This window comes from Alexandromys fortis, unplaced genomic scaffold (genome assembly GCF_014885135.2).
Source record: "Alexandromys fortis isolate MF-2015 unplaced genomic scaffold, M_Fortis_MF-2015_v1.1 scaffold_6, whole genome shotgun sequence".
Taxonomy (NCBI): domain Eukaryota; kingdom Metazoa; phylum Chordata; class Mammalia; order Rodentia; family Cricetidae; genus Alexandromys; species Alexandromys fortis.
Genome location: NW_026067902.1, coordinates 22,234,787 through 22,258,465, shown reverse-complemented (window position 1 = coordinate 22,258,465; position 23,679 = coordinate 22,234,787).

Sequence of the window (23,679 nt, the reverse complement as noted above, 5' to 3'; positions counted from 1 at the left end):
GGGGAGGGAAATGGGAGGCGGGGCGGAGGCGGAAATCTTTTTTTTTTTTCAATAAAAAAATTATATTAAAAAAAAAAAGAAAAAGTTATAAAGAAGTCTTGTCTTGCTTCCTGGTCTCAGATGACCTTGTGTAATGATAGGAATGCTATGTACACCCAGCAGCGGGTGAACATGGCCTCCAAGGCTTTGTCAGCTCCTGCTAGACATCAAGATCTGTTTTTCAAACTTTGTATTTTGTTTCTCTCACTGTACCCAATGGATAGCAAGCATGCAGCAAATATACAAAGTCCTTTTTTTCTTCTTATGTACATGTCAAGGGAGAGAAGGGTTTATGACTGTTCTGAGAGCGCCTATCATTTAATTGCCAGTCAGAGGATGAAGAGATTGCACTGGAACCTAAAAGAGATCACTAAAGAAGGAGAAAGAAAGTGAGGAATGATGTCTCTAAACTGAAATAAGGAGGAAAGGGATGTGAACAGGTGTCAAATCTGACTACTATGTAGGAAAGATGGATCCTAAACCCTGGAGGTCAGAAGAAGAAGAAAGCAATGAAAGACAGACCGGTGGAACAGAAGAAGCCTAAAAGGTAAGAAGGTCTCTGGGAGTGGGGGAGTGAAAGGGTGGAGGGCTGAAGGGGTAGAGGTGTGGCTCGGCAGGGAATGGTGCCTGAACTGTCTCAGAACCTGTATTCAATCTATGGGATCAATATAGTAGAAGAACAGAACTGTCATTTTTAAGTTGTCCTCTGATGTTCACATGTGCACATGGCATGTACATGCCCCCCCCTCGCATGTGTGTACATGCAGACAAACAAGTCAATATACATGATAAGATTTTTAGGGTGGCAATTACTAAAAAAAGAAGAAGTGAAGTTATTTTCCTGGTGGGATGAGAAGTATATAAACCATTTTTTAGCACCTGAATTGTTTTATGTTTGTGTATTCACAATTCTAGTCAAATAAAAGAAGTTACATATGTAGCAAAGAAGGGCTGATAATTAAAGGTTCTGGAAAATGCTAGAAGCATGGAATGGAAACTAAATGTTTATAACCAGGGCCTTCATTGTGGAGTATTTTGCTGTCGTTTGACCCATTCGAGATATTAGTCATAATTATTTACATTAGAGAAAAATTACTGGATGATTTTAAATTCATAAATAATAAGCTTAGACTTTATATCCAAACAAAACAATATAATGTAGAAGATGGAGTGGGAAGATTTCAAAACCAGAACGACAAGCATTATAAGAAGTTAACTCAATAGTTCCCAAAAATAAAAGCATGGATTTGAACTGCAGCAGTGATCAACAGAAAGAGAGCTGTGAGCGCACTCTGAGAGGGAAGTGACACTGCATCTGAGCCATTACCAGATGCATTTAGGCATCAGAAAGGTAATTGACATGACAGAGGACATCTGAGATTTACAAGTGATTTTACAGAAGAATAATGAGACCAGAAAAATAACAGAGTGTTCACTTTCTAAGCCACACAGAGCAAAGCAGGCTGGGACCACAGCACTTCAGGGGATGGAGAAGATGGGTATTTACCAGTTCAGTCATTCAACAAATTTCCTTATTTATATGCTTATTTTTAAAAACTTTATTTATTTATGTATAACAATGCAGCTTACATGTTAAACAATCCTTTAATAGAATTATTTAATGCAGTTCTAAACAGAAGAATAAACAACTGAATTTCAGATTACACTAACCCTACCTCCAGAACAAGGAAAAAATTTTAAAACCCCCTTTTTTGTACATGGGTCAATGTAACAAAAGGACTGAGTGACTATATGTAACTAATTCCTTTGAGGTCATGGTCAGCGGAAGTGGAAAGCAAGTCTCACTTCACTATCACAGTCTCGAAGGAATAACACGCACTCAGTCCTCCTGAAATACAAAGATGGTTGTTGCTACTTCAACACACAGAAAGTTGAATTCAACAGATTTTTTTGAAACCTATGTCATGTCAGGAATCATACTTTGCCCTGGAGAACCTTCTAGACTTGTGAAAACAAACTCATGTACATCCTTGTCAACATGAGGGAAGTCACATCCTGTTCATGACGCTGTGACAAATAAGAGGGGTGGCTGTCATGAACACTGACACGTCTTTTCATCATGCTAGAGAATCAGCTAAGAGTCATCACGAAGAGTCACAGTGACATAAAATTAGTTTCTACTTTTCCTTATACTATGTTCCAATAGTATGGCATGTATATATTGCATTGTCAAACCACATAAAGACATTACTAAGAAAGAGAATTACAGACCAATCTCACTTGTGAACATTGATGCAAAAATACTAAATAAAATGCTGGCAAATTGAATCCAAGAACACATCAGAACCATCATCCACCATGATCAAGTCGGCTTCATCCCAGAAATGCAGAGATGGTTCAACATACAAAAATCTGTCAACGTAACCCACCATATAAACAAACTGAAAAATAAGAACCACATGATCATCTCATTAGATGCCAAAATAAAGCTTTTGAAAAAATACAACATCCCTTCATGATAAAAGTCTTAGAGAGAGCAGGAATACAAGGAACATATCTAAACATAACAAAAAGCAATATACAGCAAGCCAACAGCCAACATCAAACTAAATGGAGAGAAACTCCCAGTGATTCCACTGAAATCAGGAACAAGACAAGGTTGTCCATTCTCTCCATATCTATTCAATATAGTTCTTGAGGTCCTAGCTAGAGGAATAAGACAACAAAAGGAGATCAAGGGGATATAAATCAGAAAAGAAGTCAAACTCTCACTATTTGGTGATGATATGATAGTTTACATAAGTGACCCCCCAAATTATACCAAGGTACTTCTACAACTCATAAACACTTTCAGCAATGTAGCAGGATACAATATTAACTCAAAAAAATCAGTAGCCCTCCTGTAGACAGATGATAAAATGGCTGGGGAAGAAATCAAAGAAACATCACTGTTGATAGGCGCAGCAGGCTGTGTTCCTGGCACCCGGCTGCCCGCACAGCTAGATTTATACCCGAAATAACAACACACAAATTGTATTCTTTTAAACACTGCTTGGCCCATTAGTTCTAGCCTCTTATTGGCTAATTCTTACATATTGATCTAACCCATTTCTAATAATCTGTGTAATACCACAAGGTGGCTTACCAGGAAAGGTCTTAACCTGCGTCTGTCTGGAGTGGGAGAATCATGGTGACTGCCTGACTCTGCTTCTTTCTCCCAGCATTCTATTCTGTTTACTCTGCCTATCTAAGCTGCTGTCCTATCAAAAGGGCCAAGGCAGTTTCTTTATTTAACCAATGAAATTAACATGAAACAGAAGACTCTCCCCCATCACATCACCCTTCACAATAGCCACAAATAGCATTAAATATCTCAGAGTAACTCTAACAAAACAAGTGAAAGACTTGTATAACAAGAACTTTAAGTCTTTGAAGAAAGAAAGTGAAGAAGACACCAGAAAGTAGAAAGATCTTATGGTTAGGTAGAATTAACATAGTAAAATTGGCAATCTTACCAAAAATGGCAATCTTACCAAAAGCCCTTAAGAAATCTTAAGCACGAGTAAACTTTCATGGTCTGACTCTACAATCCAGGGCAACATTTTATCTCTAGGCTGTAATTACGTTGCAGAACCTATGAAGCCTAAACAAGAGGCCTGTTTTGTGGGATCATAATGCCCTGAGTATTGATAAATTGGGGTTTTAGCAAATTGTTTATCTGCCTTATTCATGACTGGCTCTAAAAAGCTGAACTCTTTTAACAACCGTTTTACTAGAAAAAGTTGACCAGAAATAGATAATTAAGGAAAAATCCAAAAGGAAGAGATTCATAGAAAGATGGTACCTGCCATGTATTTTCAATAGTGCTTGGTAACAATCCCAAAAGTCATTGTATATAAACATGCTATCAGTAACCCTTAAAATCCTACCCTTTTAAAATGTTATCCTTCTAAAAATTCCACTTCTTTCAGCTCAAAGACAGTGAGGCAGGTAAAGCTTCAAATAGTTACAGCCCCTCAGGGATTGTTGGCCAAAGCCTGTGATCTACTGAGTGGATTGTTGCAAAAGGCTTGGGAAGTTTCTGTCATGACTCTACACTACTCATGAATCCTCCATGCCACAATGTGCCATAAACATCCAACAATTCTCAGTCAAATGTACTGTAAAATCATTGGAGGTATGATCAGTGCACAGCGGGATGATTATAAGACAGCTTTCCCCTCTCATGAGCAATGCCGAAGGAAACAAAATACAGTTCTTAAAAGATTGATATGGAAAGGGGAGAAAAGAATAGTTGCAAAGCTGTACCACGCATGTCCCGGTAAATTTGACTTTTTTTTTTTTTTACAAAGCTTACATTCTTCAGCTTCACTGTTCACTAACAAAGCGGTGGGTTCTAGAGAATGTTCAGTATTTAAAGCTTATTTGGTTCTCATGGAGCAATGAAGAAAATCACACTAAGCTGTAATAAAGCAAGCAGGTGTGTGAACTCTTTCTATCTGTCTTCCAGCACATCTTGGTGAGTAGAGAAATCTGTTTCCATTTTAACAAACACACTGTCACTGGCCAGTGAGATACATTTGCTCAATGGCAGGCTTTTTTTCTGGTTGTAGATTTAAATCCTTTTACCATCTATTCCCACATTTGTGGAAGTTGTGGAGAGTGAAGGTCGAGTATATACTGATCATCTAGGGCTCTAGGAGCTTTCCTGATGGTCCATGCCAACCTGGTCTGATCCATGTAATTTTTCTGTGTGAATGAATAAGCCAGTGAAGGTCATGAGCTATGGAATTAGAAAGACTCAATGCACACTTATTCCTCTATGCCAACAATAACTGTGACACCCAGAAAATGGGCACTTTTTGATCTCTAGTTTGTTTACTTGGAAAACAGTAGTGACAATACTGTGTTCAACCTTTTGTTTGTGTTGTCTTTTGAGACAGGGTCTTACATGGAGTCTAGGTAGTCGCCCAACTCACAGCACTCATTCTAGCTCAGGCTCCCTTGTGTTGAGATGGCAGCCATAAGCTACCAGCTTATGGCTAACTTCTAAGAATTAAAAAAGTGTTCATGTGCTAGCATAGTAAATATTCAGTATATTTTAGTCATTTATTCATATGCTTGACATTTTCCAGATCGTTCTATGTAGCACAGGCTGGCCCCAAACTTGCAAGCCTTCACATCCCGAAAGTTAGCGTTGCAGGCTTGTGCCACCATACCTGGCTCCATGACTTTTACTTATAAGCAATAGCTTCATAACAATGGAGACTCAAATGCCACAGTCATTAGGAACAGGAGCCCTCTATAAGCATTTCACAGTAAAAAAAAAAAAAAAAAATCCCTGAAATTACTCTGTCCTGGGTCATAAAAGGCAAAATAAAAGCATCTTAGACCAGAGAATGTAAATTCTGTATGAGGAAAAAGCAAACATCTGACAGTTTCGACTGGCTTTAAACTTCCCTGAATTTTCAGTTCTCCCAGTACGTGAAGTACAAATTTGTCATAGGCATAATTTTTGCAATACCCTGAGGCCTCCATCCACTGTGTTGGCCCGTCATTTAGTTCCTTTCTTTGGCAACAGTGAAAAGATTCTGTGGATACGGTGAAAGGTTCAGATCAAACGATCAGAAGGGAGGTCAACCTGGTCTCATGTCATTGGGCTCAAACCTTTAAATAAAGGCTTAGGCTTCTGAGGTCAGAAGGATGCTTTTGCTGGGAAAAGCAACTTCAGCTCTATGAATAGGTACAGGAGGGGCACCTGGGAGGGACTAAGGTGACCTTCAAGACCTGAAGCTAGCAAGAGAAAAGAGGCTCCATCCCACATCTACAAAAGCCAGAGTTCTACCAAAATCAGGCAAGTTTGAAAGGTGAGCTGCGCTCTAACATCTGCCTACTGGTCATCACAGCCTGCAAGACTCCTGACAGGGAAATTAGGGCAGAAGAATGTGGATGAAGTTGTGAACATTGTGGTAACTTGCTAGACTGTAACAAAAAACTGACACACTCTTTCATTTCTTCCTATTGTGCCAGGATAGTTACATAGTAGTACAGTAGGGGTTCTGTCAGCACTCGAAGAAGATGGCTGGAATAAAATGGCTTCCCGAGGCAAGTCATTGAGCATACTCAAAGTTTTTAAGCATTAGTCATTAGAATGAAGTTTAGAGACAGGAAATTTATTTTGCTGACGGAGAAAAAAAAATTTCCTATCACTTTGGAGAGTATTTTGCCTTTTCCAATAAGGAAGCCGGCTCAAATTAGAACGAAAATGAAAAACTGAAATTTATGCCTTGGCAATGAGGAAGCATGCATGGGCAGCCCGTATATAGTGCTTCTGTTGAACTTGTCCAACAAATTAGAGTGATTCTTAATTAAAGACACAACAACTTGACCATTATCCTAAGAACATAGTGCAGGCATCAGGAGACAGCCAGTTTAATTGGAAGAAATGACTGTTTACCAGCATAAATACTGTAAATGATCTTAGAGAAGTAATTATAAATGATAAGGAACCCTGGGAGGGTTAATAATGGGTTTCAGTATAAATCTTTACATTTGATTAACAGTTTTGTATTCTATGACTTATTTGAGAAAAAGTCCCCAGACATTTATGTATTCCAAACATGACCTAAAAACTAAAAATCTCCATGTTAAGAGTTCCAACTTGGAGAAAACGGAAAATGAGCTAGAGAATTACCATAATAAGCTTATTTGGAGATTGTACATGTTTACATGAAGTAGACATATAGAAATATACCTTTTTAGATATAAGACCATTGTAAAGTTTAGGGTATTAGTGACCTTGTATCTTAAATTCACCAGACAGCAAAATATGTGATAGTAGATGGGGATTTCTTAAGGAAATACGCTAGGCCTGTAGATCGTATATATATATGGCTGTTGAGCTGTTGAAGACTCACAAGCTTACATCATAACAAGTGTGTGTGTGTGTGTGTGTGTGTGTGTGTAAATGTGAGCATGTCTGGGTGTGCATATTCATATGAATGGAAAGTTTGAAACTTTTAATGCAAAGAAAAGTTGGTTTGCAGTGTTCTCTAAATATGTCATTTGATAGAGAGATTATGTTTTGTAGTCTCCCAGCTATAGTATCATATTCATTTTTTTTTAATGTTTTTGTATTTGAAGTTGCATGAGTTTATGTGGACCAAGCATGTGTAGTTGCCTGTGGAGTCAAGAAGAGAACAATGGATCCCCCAGAACTGGAGTTAGAAGCAATTGAGAGTTGCCTAATGGGGATGCTGGGGTCAGAACCGTGGTCCTCAGTAAGTGCACAGGTGAGCCATCTCACCCACTCCTACTTATTTTTAATTAAAAGTCACTTTTCCCAGAACGCTCATCAACTTTTAGGGAAGTGAGAAGTCAAACAGATTTTAGCCATTCTGACAGGTGTAAGATGGTATCTTAAAGTTGTCTTGATTTGCATTTCCCTGATTGCTAAGGAAGTTGAGCATGACCTTAGGTGTCTTTTGGCCATTTGAACTTCTTCTGTTGAGAGATCTCTGTTCAGCTCAGTGCCCCATTTTATAATTGGGTTGTTTAGCCTTTTACAGTCTAGTTTCTTGAGTTCTTTATATATTTTGGAGATCAGACCTTTGTCTGTTGCGGGGTTGGTGAAGATCTTCTCCCAGTCAGTGGGTTGCCTTTCTGTCTTAGCAACAGTGTCCTTTGCTTTACAGAAGCTTCTCAGTCTCATGAGGTCCCATTTATTCAATGCGGCCCTTACTGTCTGTGCTGCTGATGTTATACGTAGGAAGCGGTCTCCTGTGCCCACTTGTTGTAGTGTACTTCCCACTTTCTCTCCTATCAGGTTCAGTGTGTTCAGACTGATATTGAGGTCAGAGAGCAAATGAACTACATTTTTTGGCTTTCCTCAAAGTTTGGAAGTAGGTACCATTTCTTTGCTGCGTTGGAAGCAGTGGAAATTCCTGGACAGTGACTACTCATGCATCCATCCACACTTGGAGAAACATGAGAAAATACTTTCCATCACTGTTGATCAAATATTGCAGATGGTTTATCCACTGATGAGATGGAGGTTAATGTTGTCTTGAACATGAACAAATCAGAACTGGGCTTACCATTACTATTTTTTTTACTAAATAAAAACCTAATTTATAATATTTTAGTACATAAGAATCTTATGTAAAAAATAGACAATGCTGGTAAATGAACCCATTTTAGTAGAATATTCTTCATATTTATTCATGCAATACATACCTATATTTACTTACACACCTTTTACAATAATCTACATAACATAAACACTAAATTTAAACTCCTCTGGGTAGCAGAAACACTGGGTTTTATGGTAATGTAAGTTGCAGAGTGGAGCTAAGAGCCCCGCAGGTCCTCTGAATTGCAAGGATATGTCCATGATATGGAGTGGGCTACAGTGACTCTTGTCAACAACCATGTCTGTGTTTTCATGGGTCCTAGCAATAAACATGATAATTGCCACATAGCTAACAGGTTAAACTTGTATCATAATACCTTGACTGTAAACTTGTACCTAAGACTCGCTTCAGGGTGCAACTCTCCCCAGTATCAAATAGCAGGCTAATAAAAGCAGTTGCAGAAACAGTTTTACGACCCTCCAATGACTTGTGTTTTACATTATTTTATCTCAATGCAGACATCTGAATTAAAGGTTAACAAATAGTATTTAATGGGTTGTCTAGATGAATGTACAGAGCATGAATACATGTGTCTTGCTATTTCTATCAGTTTTAATACTACACATGTTTTATGATTTGGGTTAAGACACGACTGTAAGTGGGTGATGGCTCTTAACTGACTTTTTAAAGTAATATGAAATGGCACATTTTGTTATACTTCCTCCAATTAACTACATATCCACCATTAAAGCAATCTGTCATCATTTTAACAATGTCATTAACGTCTACAATATAACTCAGGGGCTTTGTTCTTCCTTCAAAATTAGTAGCACATACATTTTTATAGAAAGCTTGGAATACAAAAACAAATTTAAGAAGCTTTCAACTCTAAGCTATACAAATATTTTAAATGAGTTATACAGAAAGTCTGGCTTTACTAACAATGAAAAGCCCACCCAAATTATATATCCATTAAAGTGGATTGATGGTGTTAAAACACAAATTTCTTTTTCTTTCTACTCCAGCCGTCGAAAACATGATTTACTGTATTGCTAAATGTACTCAATTTAATGAAAATAATTTAAATTTGGGTCTATAGAAAATAGATATCAGTGCTTAAGATATATGCCATAGATAAATGATGACTTTACCTCTTTGGCAACGTTGTTAAAAATTAATTGACAAAAATATTATGTGCTTAATTAAAAAGACCAAATTTTAATATCAAATTTAGATGGCGGTAGCCAACTTTAAGTCATTAGATTATGTGCTATTTACTATTAGTTTCAGTAAATAGATTAAGATTCCGCCAAGGATAAATGCAAAGGGAAGGTTTAAGTTCACAAAAATGAGCAGAGTTTCCACTGAACAATATCTCTTCCGAGGGACCACACAGGTGCCTCTGCTATCAAGACAAACAGGGTGAAGAAATCTGCATGCTGCCAACCAAAGTTGCCAACACATATAAAAGCCCTCACAGTTTTTATGAAACTTTTTAATTGATAATTAGCTTACACAAAGCGTATCAAATGCATTCTCAATTGAAGGCTAGACAGAATAGCCATTTTCAGATTATTTTTAAAATCCGTTTCTGTAGATGCTCCTTGTGTGACTCTCAAAATCTCCCATTTAGTTCCTTAAAGCTGCATCTTTCCTGTCCGTAGAGCAGACATTTGTTTCTGATTGAAATTAAGATTTTAAGCTCATCAAGACTCTAGTGCCCTGTGCATTACAGTGACTGAAGGAATAAGTGCAAGAGTGTGCTTTTATGCCCCAAATGAATGCTCTCCCTCTACCTTAACCATTCCTTCTCCTCTTACACTGCTTGTCTCTACCAAGTTTCCAGCCGCCTACTCTCCATACCAAAGTCCCCAGACTGAGCACAACTCATGCCCTATAGCCTTAGACATTAATTATAAGGAGGAAGTCAAAGACAGCATACAGCATACACTTGCTTGATGAGAAAACATCTTTCTTTTGGATTAAATTAACATCTTACCTTCATGTATAAAGTTTTAGAGAACATGGTTTCTGTGCATCATTATAGTTGTCAAATTAGAAAGTAATTGTCAATGGCTAGCGGAAGTATGCGAGGAACAGAATTCATTTATTAGCCTATCTAAACACAAAGGTGAGACCCTACAGTTGCTTGTGATACTTTGTTGACTTAAGTGAAGTGATTATTTTCAACTGAAAATCAACATTTATATTTAGAAACTAGTTCCACTATTATTAATACTATTAAATTGAGAAAACTGTAATATTTAAGATACATGTGTTCTTAATTCTTATAAAATCACCCAAATGTATAGCTTTAATTATTTTAAAAAATTTTAAATTTAGTTAATTGCTGACTTTAAACCCAAACCTATATATTTTAAGATAAACTTCTGATTAGGTTTTTTTTTTCCATTGAGACGACCATACCTGGAAGTTTGCTATCAAAAATATCCTTTTTATGACCGAGAATCAAACTATATGCTCTCACCCAGTGAGCAAGTGCTGTAGCGGTGACCTCTCCTCTAGTCTACAAAAGTTTTCAATATCTGATACTATCAGGCTTCCACATTCTCTGTCAATTCAGATTGACATTAGCTCTGTTGTGCCTTTAATCCATCCCTTCTAACTCTTATAATCTTCCTTTTCTCTTATACTCTCCTCTTCCCCATAACTCCCTGAGTCTTGAGGGGAGAGATTTTATGAGGGCACCCCATTTACAATTGAGCAGATTCCAAAGTCTCTCATGCTCTGCAGAAGAGAACAATAAGAATGTTATGGATATATTTCTCACATCCAAAGGTTGAATTACACTGCTTCATCTTGATGGTTGAGCTGGCAGGAGAGAATTTTTAAAATGACAGCAATGTCATATTAACACATGTCTTCATATCTGATGTACATGTTGATGTGTGGACACTTCATAGGAACTCTTGGTCCAAAAGTTGAAAACTGACTAGAATGAGGCCAGTGGAGTCAAGGACGTCTAGGATTTCAGAAAGAGGAGCTACATTGTACAGGATTTGGTTTCTCAACATGACTTTGATAGATATCACTCATTCATCCTTATCATTTGAAGAATAACTGAAGCATCCTGTGTCTTTCAGTAGAATCACCACTATGTACACAGAAACCATGACTGAACAGCATTCTAAGCTCTATTCAAAGCCACCACATAAATTCTATATTTTATGATCTTCAAACCAGGATTGAGCATAATTATCAATACTAAGTAATTAATGATCATCTTTAGATAATCAGGCTTCTTGTTCTATTGATTCACATGCCAACAATTAAATAGTACTGGACATTATAGGTGATGCAAATAATTATTTTTCTTGTGAGTTTAATTAAGGATCTTCATATTGGTATAATTAAAACTTCAGAAACATTTACAATGTTATCACCAAAATTAAGTACACGAAGGCTGACCCAAACAAGATTTGCAAAAGATCAAAGCAATTACAATTTCTATTTTCTTACTCTATTGAAGAAATCAGCCTGTATATATGTGTGTGTGTGTGTGTGTGTGTGTGTGTGTGTGTGTGTATCTAGCCATGCCTATCATTAAGTATTTCATTATTTTCATGTTCGCTAACAGCACATCAATATCAGATAAAGAAGCAAAAGCTACAATATTAATTAAATTTAGTGTTTCTCGTTGTCTATTATCTACCTATTAAGAATTACAACTTCCATTCTAACCAAGAATACCATATTAACCACACTCTTTGTAATGAGATTATTTGCTACCCTTGCCTTCCACAGGCTTGCCTTACTCTTCTCAGTCTTTTTACTTTCTCACTATGTTAGTCGATTTTAACCTGCTGCCTCCAAACCCAGCACCATGTTATTTTTAAAAGCAGTTGGAGAATAATACTATTGCTCTATAGATGCGCCATTTGATCAAAATTCTCTGACATGCAGAGATATACCACGAAAATACTAGCCAGAAGAAAGAGGCCACTCGGCATCTACTGTCCATGTCAGCTTCAGCCACCATCCTATCCTAAAACAAACAAGGGACGAGTATGTAAGACATTGACTACAGTAATAGATTATTAAGCTTATTCAAAATTAATAACTTCAATATTTACAAACATACTTACATAATTGTGGGTGAATGTGTACAGTTAATTGTAAGGTCAGTAAAAGCATGGCCTCTTATTTATTTGTTTAAAGAAGTTTAAAATAATCACATCATGGTGATATAGGAATCAAACCCAAACAAATGAGTTGTATCATGGACTGAAGATCTATACTTACCACCTCCCTGTGCTGCTTTGAGTTGTATGGATTCTGAGCTTCTCCCACCTGCCTTTGAAAAGTTCAAAAGTAGAGAGAATGCATAAGAAAACTCAGCTGTGGATTCTGCCTCTGCTTACTCCAATCTGGCTGTAAAGAAATATTTGCATCATAATATTATGGAAACATAGTAAACTTCATCATACGGTGGTTTTATTGAAAGAGCGGTTTATTTTTAAAGAATGCAGAGATGAAAGAACAGATGTATAATAAAAAGAAATGGCATGCTTTATTTGTTCCCATTCTGATTGCCCGGAGTCTGTTACATGAATCTGTTAAGTTCTGCTTACCTCAGAGCACACCGCTGAACACGGTTATTATAGCCAGTGGCTAATTTTAATGTGGGGAATGGGTGCTTCATCCTCAGAAAAGGACTGAATGTTGTCATCAGTCTATCATGGTCCTGATGCAATACATGTGGTGGCTTAGAAGCTCAATTGTCATTTCTGTTTCGTGAAATGATCATCTCAAATCATTCAATATCTTTGCACTACATTATTTTCAGTTCCACTTTGCAAAAGGGAAACAAAGTCATGGGTCAATGACATCTCTTTAGGTTAATAGATTTTATATTAAAGATAGTAGCTTCAGCATGCCTAATGGGTCCTAATCCACATTCCAAAATGCCTTGAAATTACTATCTATGTATCAGGTAAGCTGGAACTGAGCTGGAAGCCCTCCTCTGGCTACTTTTCCTAGTCCCAGAAGATTCTGGACAGGATGATGAGGGAGAAAGGACATTAATGGTCCTACCCAGATGTGGACCTTATTAGCTACTAATGACCTTATGAATGCACTCTAGGACAGCTCCAAGGGAGGGAAGTGATGCCTGGTCTAAACCACATCATTTTATTAAATGGACATAGCATCCAACTTTTTTCTAGATATTTATACTTCTTCTATCCATAGACAAATGAGGCTCTCAGCCTTAATCCAACAACTTCTTTTTTCATGCATGCATCCACAAGAACTCATATATGCACCATCATTCCCAACACACACAAGCATAAAGACAAAGAAAAACAAGGGCCTTGATGGAACTTTAGGGAAATATCTAATAATATTTGGTTGAGCATTTTTATATCCTCAGTCCAAGCCCCAATCCCCAGAGGAAATTTTTAAAAACTAATAATTGCTGAATAATTGAATGGATCAATCTTTCTATTTTCATTCAAACATAGAAATGCATAGATGTAAAAATACTAGCTTAAGAACAATGTTTTTGTGAAAGCAACCAAAAGTTTAGAGAGCTGAAGAGATTTCTCAGCAGTTAGGAGGGCATGCTGGGCATTCTGTTCTTTCAGAGGTTGAGTTCAAGTTCCAGTATTCACAGCTGGCAGCTCACTACTCCTTTAACTGAAGTTCCAGAGGATTCAATGGCCTCTTTTGCCTCTACTGACACCTGCATTAATGTACACAGGGATTCTCTCTCTCTCTCTCTCTCTCTCTCTCTCTCTCTCTCTCTCTCTCTCTCTCTCCCTCCCTCCCCCCCTCCCCCCCTCCCTTTCTCTCCGACTCCATTTTTCTTCCTCTGTCTAGTCAAGCATAAAAGAAAGAGTAGTAGTTTAGAGCCAGATGATAAGAGAGGAAAGGCCAATGACTGAGGACTAAGAGAAATGGACATGGAGCACCAAGTGTGTCTTTCTGTAGCAGTCCAAAGAGATCACACCATGAAACAACAGCAGACATGTTAACTGTGAGCTGTACTCTTGGCTGCCAAATCAGTTTATCTTCCTATTCTACCTCCTAGAAAACTTCTTAAGCTAATGCCCGAATTAAGAGCAAGAAACAGAACAAACTTGAAGTATGGCATCTAAGCATCTCTGAGAGCATCCAAGAGTGCATGGCCCTGGCAGAGACTGTGAGGAGGAAAGAAGTTGAGATGAAGGGCAAGCAGGTGATACAGAACAACAAGACAACGCAGAAGTGGATCACTGTTGGAGATGGCGAGTCTTTACAAGGGGCAGCACTCTTTAAAGGGATTGTAAATTCCAGCTTTTTCCCCTCCATTGCTTCCAACCAGGAAGTGATCAGTTCTCCTCTGTCCACTGTCACTCAGCATCCCTAGTAAAGGCAAAAAACAATAGGTGCATCTGATCAAAGACTGGAATACATAACACACTAAGACAAAGACATGCTTTTTCTTTATAAGTTAATTATCTATTTGTGACAGTGTTGGAAAGCTGATTAACATGCCACGACAGGCACCACGTATATCGTTTTTAACTTTGACATCAATCATATGAAGCAGATGCCAATGTCTGCATCTGAGGAGACAGCATTAGACAAGAAGCTTAGCTTTCCCTAAGTGAGTGATGAAGTCACCACGTGAATTAAAATTTCATCTAATTACAGAATGTCTTAGTTGGGGTTTCTCTGGCTGTGATAAAACACAATGACCAAAAGTAACTCATGAAGGAAAGGGTTTGCCTCATCTTACAGTTCCACATCACAGTTCCCCACTCAGGGAAGTCAGTGCAGGAACTCAAACAAAACAGAAACCCAGAGGTAAGAGCTGATGTAGAGGTCATGAAGGGGTGTTGCCTACTGGCTTGCTCTTCTTAGCTTGCTGAGCCTGATTTCTCAGAGCACTCAGGACCACCAGTCTTGAGATGGCACCATCCACAATGCACTGGTCCCTCCCACACCATTCATCAACAAAATTTATATCATAGTTTCAAAAAACGCAGACTGTGTATTCTGCCAAACTTGAAGGAAAAAATACAGTGGTCTATTTCTATGAAGAAACACCATGACAAAGGTGTTAAGAGAAAAGCATTATAAGAGAAATCATTTAACTGGTGCTTGCTTAACAGTTTTAGAGGCTTAGTCCATTATCATCATCATGGGAGGAAACATGGCAACATGCAGGTAGGTGCTGGAATGGTGTTGAGAGTCACATCCTGATCTATAGGCAGAGAGACTCTGTGCTTGGCATGGGCTGTTGAAACCTCAAAGCCCACCCCCCGTGACACACTTCCTCCAATAAACCCACACATCCTAATCCTTTTAATCCTTTCAAATAATGCCACTCCCTGGTGATTAAGCGTTCTAATATATGAACCTGTGACGTGCCGTTCTTACTCAAACTGCCATAGAAAGCAAAGCAAGCATCACAGGGAAATCCACAGGCCAATCTGATAGAGGCATTGTCTCCTGAGGCTCCCTCTTTCTAAATGACTCTCACTTGCGTCAAGTTGGCATAAAACTAGCCATCACATAGAATATGAGTATTGAAAACAGGATACAAGATGTGTAAAAATATAAGCTCAGTACTACTACATTTAGTATAAAAATGTATGTATGTAAAATAGTATATTCCCCAAATCATCATTTATATACAAAAGCACAATACTCAGAAGCATTTATGTAATTTAGCACTACATCATTTATATATGAGAGTTAGTGGTTAGTGGGGACTGGGAATGTGATATGGGCAGTGTTTTTCTGGCATGTAGAAGTTCAGTTCCCAGAACCACACATAAATACACACACACACACACACACACACACACACACACACACACACAGAGAGAGAGAGAGAGAGTTAATAGTAATTTACATACTAAGAAAGCAAAATAATTGGAACTATATTATCAGTGAAACAATTTTGAAGTGGGAGCTGCAAGTTGTGTTCTTGAAATTTATTATGGTCCCTTAATTTTCTATAAATGAATATCTTTTAGCTGGTTATATAAATCTAAGTACAACTAATGAAAAACAAACCGAGTAAGAATAATCCCTTTGTCATTAGCATTCAGTCCAATTAAGCTTTCTAAATATAACAGGTCAATGCTGCTAAGCCTTCACTAGCTTTCCCAATACAGGGAAAATGCTAATTAATTTATAGGCGATATTTAAAGTTTATTTTATGTAGTATGTCAGCAGTCACAGTTGAAAGAGAAGAGTGAGTTTTACAGTCCTGAAGGCAATAAATGTCAGACACATGGAGATTCCATTACAGCGTTATGAACACCCAGGGTAATACGCCCAAGGAAAACCTTACACAAACACCGAATGAAAAGATGTGTTTTCTAAGCACAGTCAGGGGACTGTTTCTAACTCTGTGCGTAATGTAGGTGAGAGAGAGGGTTAAAGGCTGCTATGCAGTGGTTCGACAATAAACCCCCAGCAAGTGTGCGTTTTGATGGGGTGTTAATTGAGTAGCAGGTGAACATAAACAGAGAGCACCAAGAGTGTGTAGGGGGGGAGTCTTTTTGTTGATGAGGGAACATAAGGATGCTGAGCTCTGTAATAAGAAATAAATACAATCTGGAGCCAATTTCACCAGCCTCCTTCCAGCCTCCGTCGTGTGGTCCTCTCTAGTTTCAAATGCTTGCCAGGGAATAATGCATGGCTTTTAGAATGTGTGGGCAATAATAGAATAAGTCAGACAGGTTCCTAAAGCTTGTTAAAATGGAGGGGTTCATAGCATGTGTTTTATTTGTGTTTGTTTGTGTGCAAGTGCAATGTTCAGTACAGTGGCTGCTGCTTGTTGACACACTTGCCTTAGAGAGCTTCAAGATGCAGGAACAATGACTAGGTGAGTCACCCAGTGCTTACAGTAACATGTCTGCAGGGCTTCCCAGGACACAAACATAAGACAGCATACAGTAGAACGGACAGAAACAAGAATAAGAAGATTCAACTCTTGAAATTTTCGATTTTTCTAAGATAACAGGAGCTATATTTTTCTGTATAGTTCATTGAGAAAGGATGCTGTCAGAAATATAAGAATTTCATTTTTATTAAAGGATTCCTGGATAAAATATATCTAAGTAATAATATGGACTGCATTTTTTTACAATAACACCAAATCGAAGGAGCATCTTCTCAGAGAATTATGTTCAGATGCTTGCACAGTACTCTCTAACACAGCGACATTGGTCATTTGAGAAGAACGACTTGATGTCTTTTCTAACAAGGCACTAGATACACCCAAGCTGTGGGAAAGTCATCTTATGTGCTTTATGAAATAGCTAATATTTATGTGGTTTCTGTGCCTAAGGAACTGAGCTAACTACCTTACACACCCCATTTCATTTGGTCCGCACAACAACCTTCTGAGGTAAGATTTCATAATTTACTCTTACAGATGAACGTACCAGTCTGTGGAAAGCCCACACATCTCTCCCACAGTCACCTAATGAACTGGTGGTGAAGCCAGATGTTGGTCTAACTTTACTGGCTTCATGAAGAGCAGAAACTCTCATCTGCTTTGCGGTTCTCCTTAAATCCGCCCCCCCCCCCCCCCCATGGAAAACTGCAAAGAAGCAGATCAAGCTTTGCTGTGGTAAAGGCTGTGCTTAGGCTAGAGTCGTACACATTTGGCTTCCTAGCTGCAGTTCATATCCTGGGCCCAGGGTTCAGGGAGCATCATGGAAAAAGAGTACAGAAGACGGGAAGAGTTAGAGGAACAGGAAGCTTGTGCTGAAACTGTGCCCCTAGATCTACCAGGGAACCTACACCCATGAAGTCTCAACCAACATGGTTGCCTAAACAAGACCACAAGGCCTGAATAAGAGGTCTTCGAGCCTAAATAAAGAACTACAGGTAACTGAAAAATGCTGAGGAGCAGGAGAAATAGTTTCCCCCTGGGTAGAGCCCTAGTTGGTTTACCAAATGGTTAGTCCACAAATCATACACTTATAAATAGCATTACATGAACTGAAAAGGTTGTATTTATATATTTAGGAAGGTAGGTGTGTGTGTGTGTGTGTGTGTGTGTGTGTAAACAATTAAAGAAAAAGAAGTCATGAATTTGAGAGAGATCAAATGGCCTATACACACATGGGAGAGGCTGGAAGGAGGAAAAAGAAAGGGGAAATGACGTAGGTGTGTTTTAATTTAAAATAATAAAAAAATTAAATTTTTAAAATTGAAAATGGGTTCTTCTCTCACACAAGCCATCCCAAGCACAGTTCCCCTTTCTCCACCCCTCCCTTTCACCTCCCCTGCCACCCAACCCCCAGATCCACTACCCTCTTCAGAAAATAGTGGGTTCCAAGAGACGACAGCCAAACCGAACAAAACAGAACCCAAGTTGCCTACAAGCCCTCATATCGAGGCTGAACAAGGAAAACCAGCAGGAAGAAAAGGTCTCAAAAGCAGGTAACAGAGTCAAAGGTACCTCTACTCACTTCTAAGAGTCTCACAGAAACACCAAGCTAACAACTATAGCACATACACAGAAGACACAGAGGACCTGGTACAGACTCATGCAGGCCCAGTGCTTGCTTCTTTAGTCTCTGTGAGTCCATATGAGCCCTGCCTAGTGGACTTAGTGGGCCATGTTCTTCTGGTGGGGTTCCCCAATCTCTGAGGGAAGGGACCCAATGGAGATCTCCAATTTAGATTCTCTCTGCTTCCATTTGCTGCCCGAGGAAGCCTTTCTAATAATGATTAGACAAAGCACTGATCTATGTGTATTGTAGAATATCATTAGAAATCATTTCATTTGGAAATGGACAGGATTGACTGGCAGGGTTGGGAACATGGGAGCGGGGAAAGAGGGGAGGTTAGGAGGAGAAGAAGAGGGAAAAGGGGGAAGAGGAGAACTTGAGGGAATGGGATGGTCGAGATGGAGGAAGGACAGAGATGGGAGCAAGGAGAGAGAGATCCTGATTGAGGGCATTATAGGGTTAGCAGAAACCTGGCTCTAGAGAAATTCCCAGGAATTCAAAAGGATGATCCCACCTAGGACCCTGGGCAATAGAGGAGAGGGGGCCCGATCTTGAATTGCCCTGTAGTCAGACCGATGATTATCTTAAATATCACTATAGAGCCTTCATCCAGCAACTGATGGAGGCAGAGGCAGACCCACATCAGAGCACTGAACTGAGCTCCCAAAGTTCAGTTGAAGAGTGGAAGGAATGAGAACATGAGCAAGGAGGTCAGGACCATGATGGATTCACCCACTGACACAGTTTGCCTGAGCTAATGGGAGCTCACCAATTTTAGTACTGGGAAGGAATAAGCATAGGATCAAACTAGTTCCTCTGAATGTGGCTGACAGTTGCATGGATGGGTCAGACTGAGGAACCACTGGCAGTGGCAACAGGATTTATCCCTACTGCATGTACTGGCTTTTTGGGATCCTAGTCTCTTTGGATGTATACATTGCTCAGCCTAGATATAGTAGGGAGGGCCTTGGCCCTTCCACAAGGTTATGTTCCTTATCCTCTCTAAAAATTAGATGGGGGTGGGGTGGGAGGGTGTGTTGAGGGAATGAAAGGAAGGGAGAAAGTGGCACTTAGATTGGTATTTTTTAAACCTAGTAAATAAAATAAAAAAGAAATCATTTCATTAATTTTTTTAATTACTACTACATGGGTTGGTAGAGTGATTTCAAAGCTTCACTGTTCTGATGATTCATTGTTGTAATATGAGCAGCGGGCTGCGTTCCTGCCACCCGGCTAGCTTTATCTGAAATAATTACATGGAAACTATATTCTTTTAAACATTGCTTGGCCCATTAGTCCCAGCCTCTTATTGGCTAGCTCTTACATATTGACCTAACCCATTTCTAATAATCTATGTAGCCCACGAGGTGGCTTACCAGGGAAGATCTTAACCTGCGTCTGTCTGGAGTGGGAGAATCATGGCGACTCCCTGACTCAGCTTCTTTCTCCCAGCATTCTGTTCTATTTACTCCATCCACCTAAGGGTTGGCCTATCAAATGGACCTAGGCAATTTCTTTATTAATAAGAAATCACTCCCACATCAATTCATATCAGAGTCTTTTATGAAATGCAAATATTGAGTCAGGTGCCCGAAGTAGGGCTGAAGAGTTTCCATTTCTACCAAGTTCTCAAGCAAGGGTGTGTGTCTGCCATTGCCCACAATTTCTGTGCCACTTGTCTATGGAATTTTACCTAAGATAGACAGGAATAAGAGTATAGTTCGTGTTCACACACTCCTTTCCACACCTAAACTTGCATGAGGTCATAATTCAGTTCAGTATACCTATCGCAACCTTCGGAATCCTTCTGCTTTTGTCTTATCTTTCTGTGGTGTTGAAGAAGAAACCTGGAAGGTTAACATTTCTTTGTTGTTGTTGTTGCTATTTTTATGTTTTATTTTTTTAAAACTTTTTTTTTTATTTTACACACCAATCCCAGCTGCCTCTCCCTCCCCTCTTCCCACTTCCTCAACTTCCCTCCCCCCTCCACTCCCCATCTATTCCTCAGAGAGGGTGCAGCCTCCCATAGGGAGTCACACTTGTATATCTATATAACATAATCCATTCATAATCAGAGACTGGCATGGAGATAGCCAATAATATTGCACAATAATGCAATAGTGCATAAATGAAAAATAACATTGTGCCATTATATTTTATGGGTAATCTTGATAAAGGTCTTAAAGTATAGGAACAAGTCCTCTGTATGACTAACTGCATGTGGCATTGTCAGGGAAACACTCAGCAGTGCCTCTCGGAGAAGCAGCACAGTAATCAAACAAGAAGAACTAAGAAGAGTAAAGCTGCTGATACTGCAGCAGCACAGATGTTATCGAAGGACCTAATATCCATGCCGTGCATCCCGGCTCATCTGAAGGCATCTCTTCACACTCAGCTCTCACCAAGACAGCAGCATCACCGTTCCATTCGCCGCTGCCTTGCTTTAATCGCTCACTACTTTCATTTCAACATAGTTGCCTAACAGAGGTAAGTGGAGGGGTCTTGTCTATCACCCAGCCAACTTCAAGATGGTTCTCAACACCTGCGGACAGAGAAGGTCTCCCTGAGTCATCCATCGACTGTCACTTCCTCACTTTACATCCTTGTGGCTCCCTCTAACTTAATGTCCAGACCTGCCGGGTTAGCACACATGACTCATTGTGATTGAGCCCCATCTGTTTCCGACATTCATTCCTTCCATTACCTCACACTCACCTCTCACTAGAGCGCGCTGAACAGAACACAGCCCTACTATTGTGTCAAGGTGTTTCACACTTTCATACCTTCCCTTGTGCTTGTTTTAATTGGAAGCCCTCTCCTTTCTCATCTACCCCCTCCTCCCAAGATTTCTTTCCAGTGCACCTCATCAGTTTGCCAACCAACAGTTCCAGCAGTATTCTAGAAGACCCAGCAGATCCACTGGGATAGTCAAGGGAACTACAGGAGGAAAAAGAACTCTGTGAAGACCAACTCTAGAGAAACATAGGTTCCGAACACACCCACTGTGATGACCAATCTTAATTGTCCACTTGGTAGGATCTGGAATCATCTACACTACAAACTCGGGGCATATTTATGACAAGGTTTCCAGAGAGTTCTGAGGGAAGGAAGATCTTCCTTAATGACACCCATTCCTCAAATGGTATGGCAAAATAAAATCTTCCTTCTTTAAGTGACTTTTACCAGGTATTGTATAACAGCAACAAGAAAAGAAACTAGTGTATTTACAGACTTCAAAACATAAGAAGGTAGGTTTAATCATCAAAGATAACAAAACCCGCCTAGTCTAAGAACTATATGGGAGACCATTGAGGCAAGACACTGGAACAAATGTTATCTGCTAACTAAAAACTCTTGACTTTATTTTCTGGAGTCCTAGGAAGGGAGAAGTGAGGAAAAGAGGGTTTAGAAACTTCCCACTTGAGGATCATTGCAAGAAATGAAAGTATGAACCATTTTTTTCTAGAGAACTTGAGGATCTAGGACCTATAAAGAGGATTCTCACATAACAAAGATTAGAACTAAGTAGGAGATAGTGGGTTAAAGACCGGGAGCACAGAGGATAGGGTGGCACAGAAGATAAGATCAAGATAAAATTGAGAAGACTAAACTGGGTGGTGATGCTGTACACCTTTAATCCCAGCACTCAGAAGGTAGGGGTAGGTAGATCTGTAGGTTTAAGGCCAGCCTGGTCTACAGAGCAAGTCCCAGGACAGCCAAGGCTACCCTGAGCAACCTTGTCTCTAAAACACAAAAACCAAGCAAACACACACAAAACTGAGAAGACTAGCAAAGGAGTGGCGTTGAGAAGAGTCGAAGACCAGGCTTCTTCATTGTGATGAAAGGGCCTCTTACACTGTTCCACATTCCATTCTGAAAGTGCCGGGAAAGCAGTTTTCTTCCTAACGAGCAACAGTAAAGGATCCAGAGGGAATCACAAATAAAACTGATGCTAAAACCACACAAAATAATGAACTGAATCCCATATGTAGTGGAGCCACAACAGGAAGGTTTGCCCACAAGACTGAAGAACAAACATCTCCAAATTACCTTAAAAAATTAATGAAACTATAGAACCCATAACACAACCTGTTAGAATTTCAAATCTTGGGTGCTAATTAGAGAAAATGACTATTTGAAAATAAAGATTAAAAAATTCAAAAATGGATTTAAAACAAAAAGGGAAATCTAGTTCTTGAATGTTAAGAAGAAATGTAAAAGCAAATAAGCAAATTAGAATAAATCTTCAATGAAATAAAGAAAAGAGACTTTTACACATAGCAAAAATAATAAAGATGGATTAAATATATTCAAGATTGGGTCATGGATATAGATGACACATAAAGATCTGGCATAAATACAATAGCAGCTTCTGAAGAAGAAAACAAAAGCAACAGATGGAATAGATACAAGATAATTCAAAGACATTTCTCTATAGTAGAACTTGAAACTAAATATTGAGAGAGAAAACCACAAAACTGTGAGGTAAATATACTATGACCAATGTTAAAAGACATCAAAAATACTTGAAAAGGATAAAGGATAAATGATTAATTCTTAATAAGAGATAAATATGATAGATAGATAGATAGATAGATAGATAGATAGATAGACAGATAGATAGATAGATAGATAGAAGATAGATGATAGAGATATATTGAAAATTAGTTAGATTCATAGATGAGTAGATAGATAGATGATAGAGAGATATTGATAATTAGTTAGATGCATAGATAGGTAGATAGATGATAGATAGATAGATAGATAGATAGATAGATAGATAGATAGATAGATAGACAGATATATATAGTAGATATTGGGCATCCAAGTCTCCCCCAAATGGGTAGAAAAATTGATTGTGATCAGGGACTTTAGCAATAAATATAATGACTATAACAGTTTTATACTTTTTTACTTTATATAAATAAACTTATTTATATATTTTACATTTGCACTATCTCATAAAGGAAAATATGAACCGATAACTTTTTAAAAATACAAGCAAAGCTAAAGGCTTTTACAAATATACAAGTATTTAGTGAACCCAATTCCTGAAGACTTTT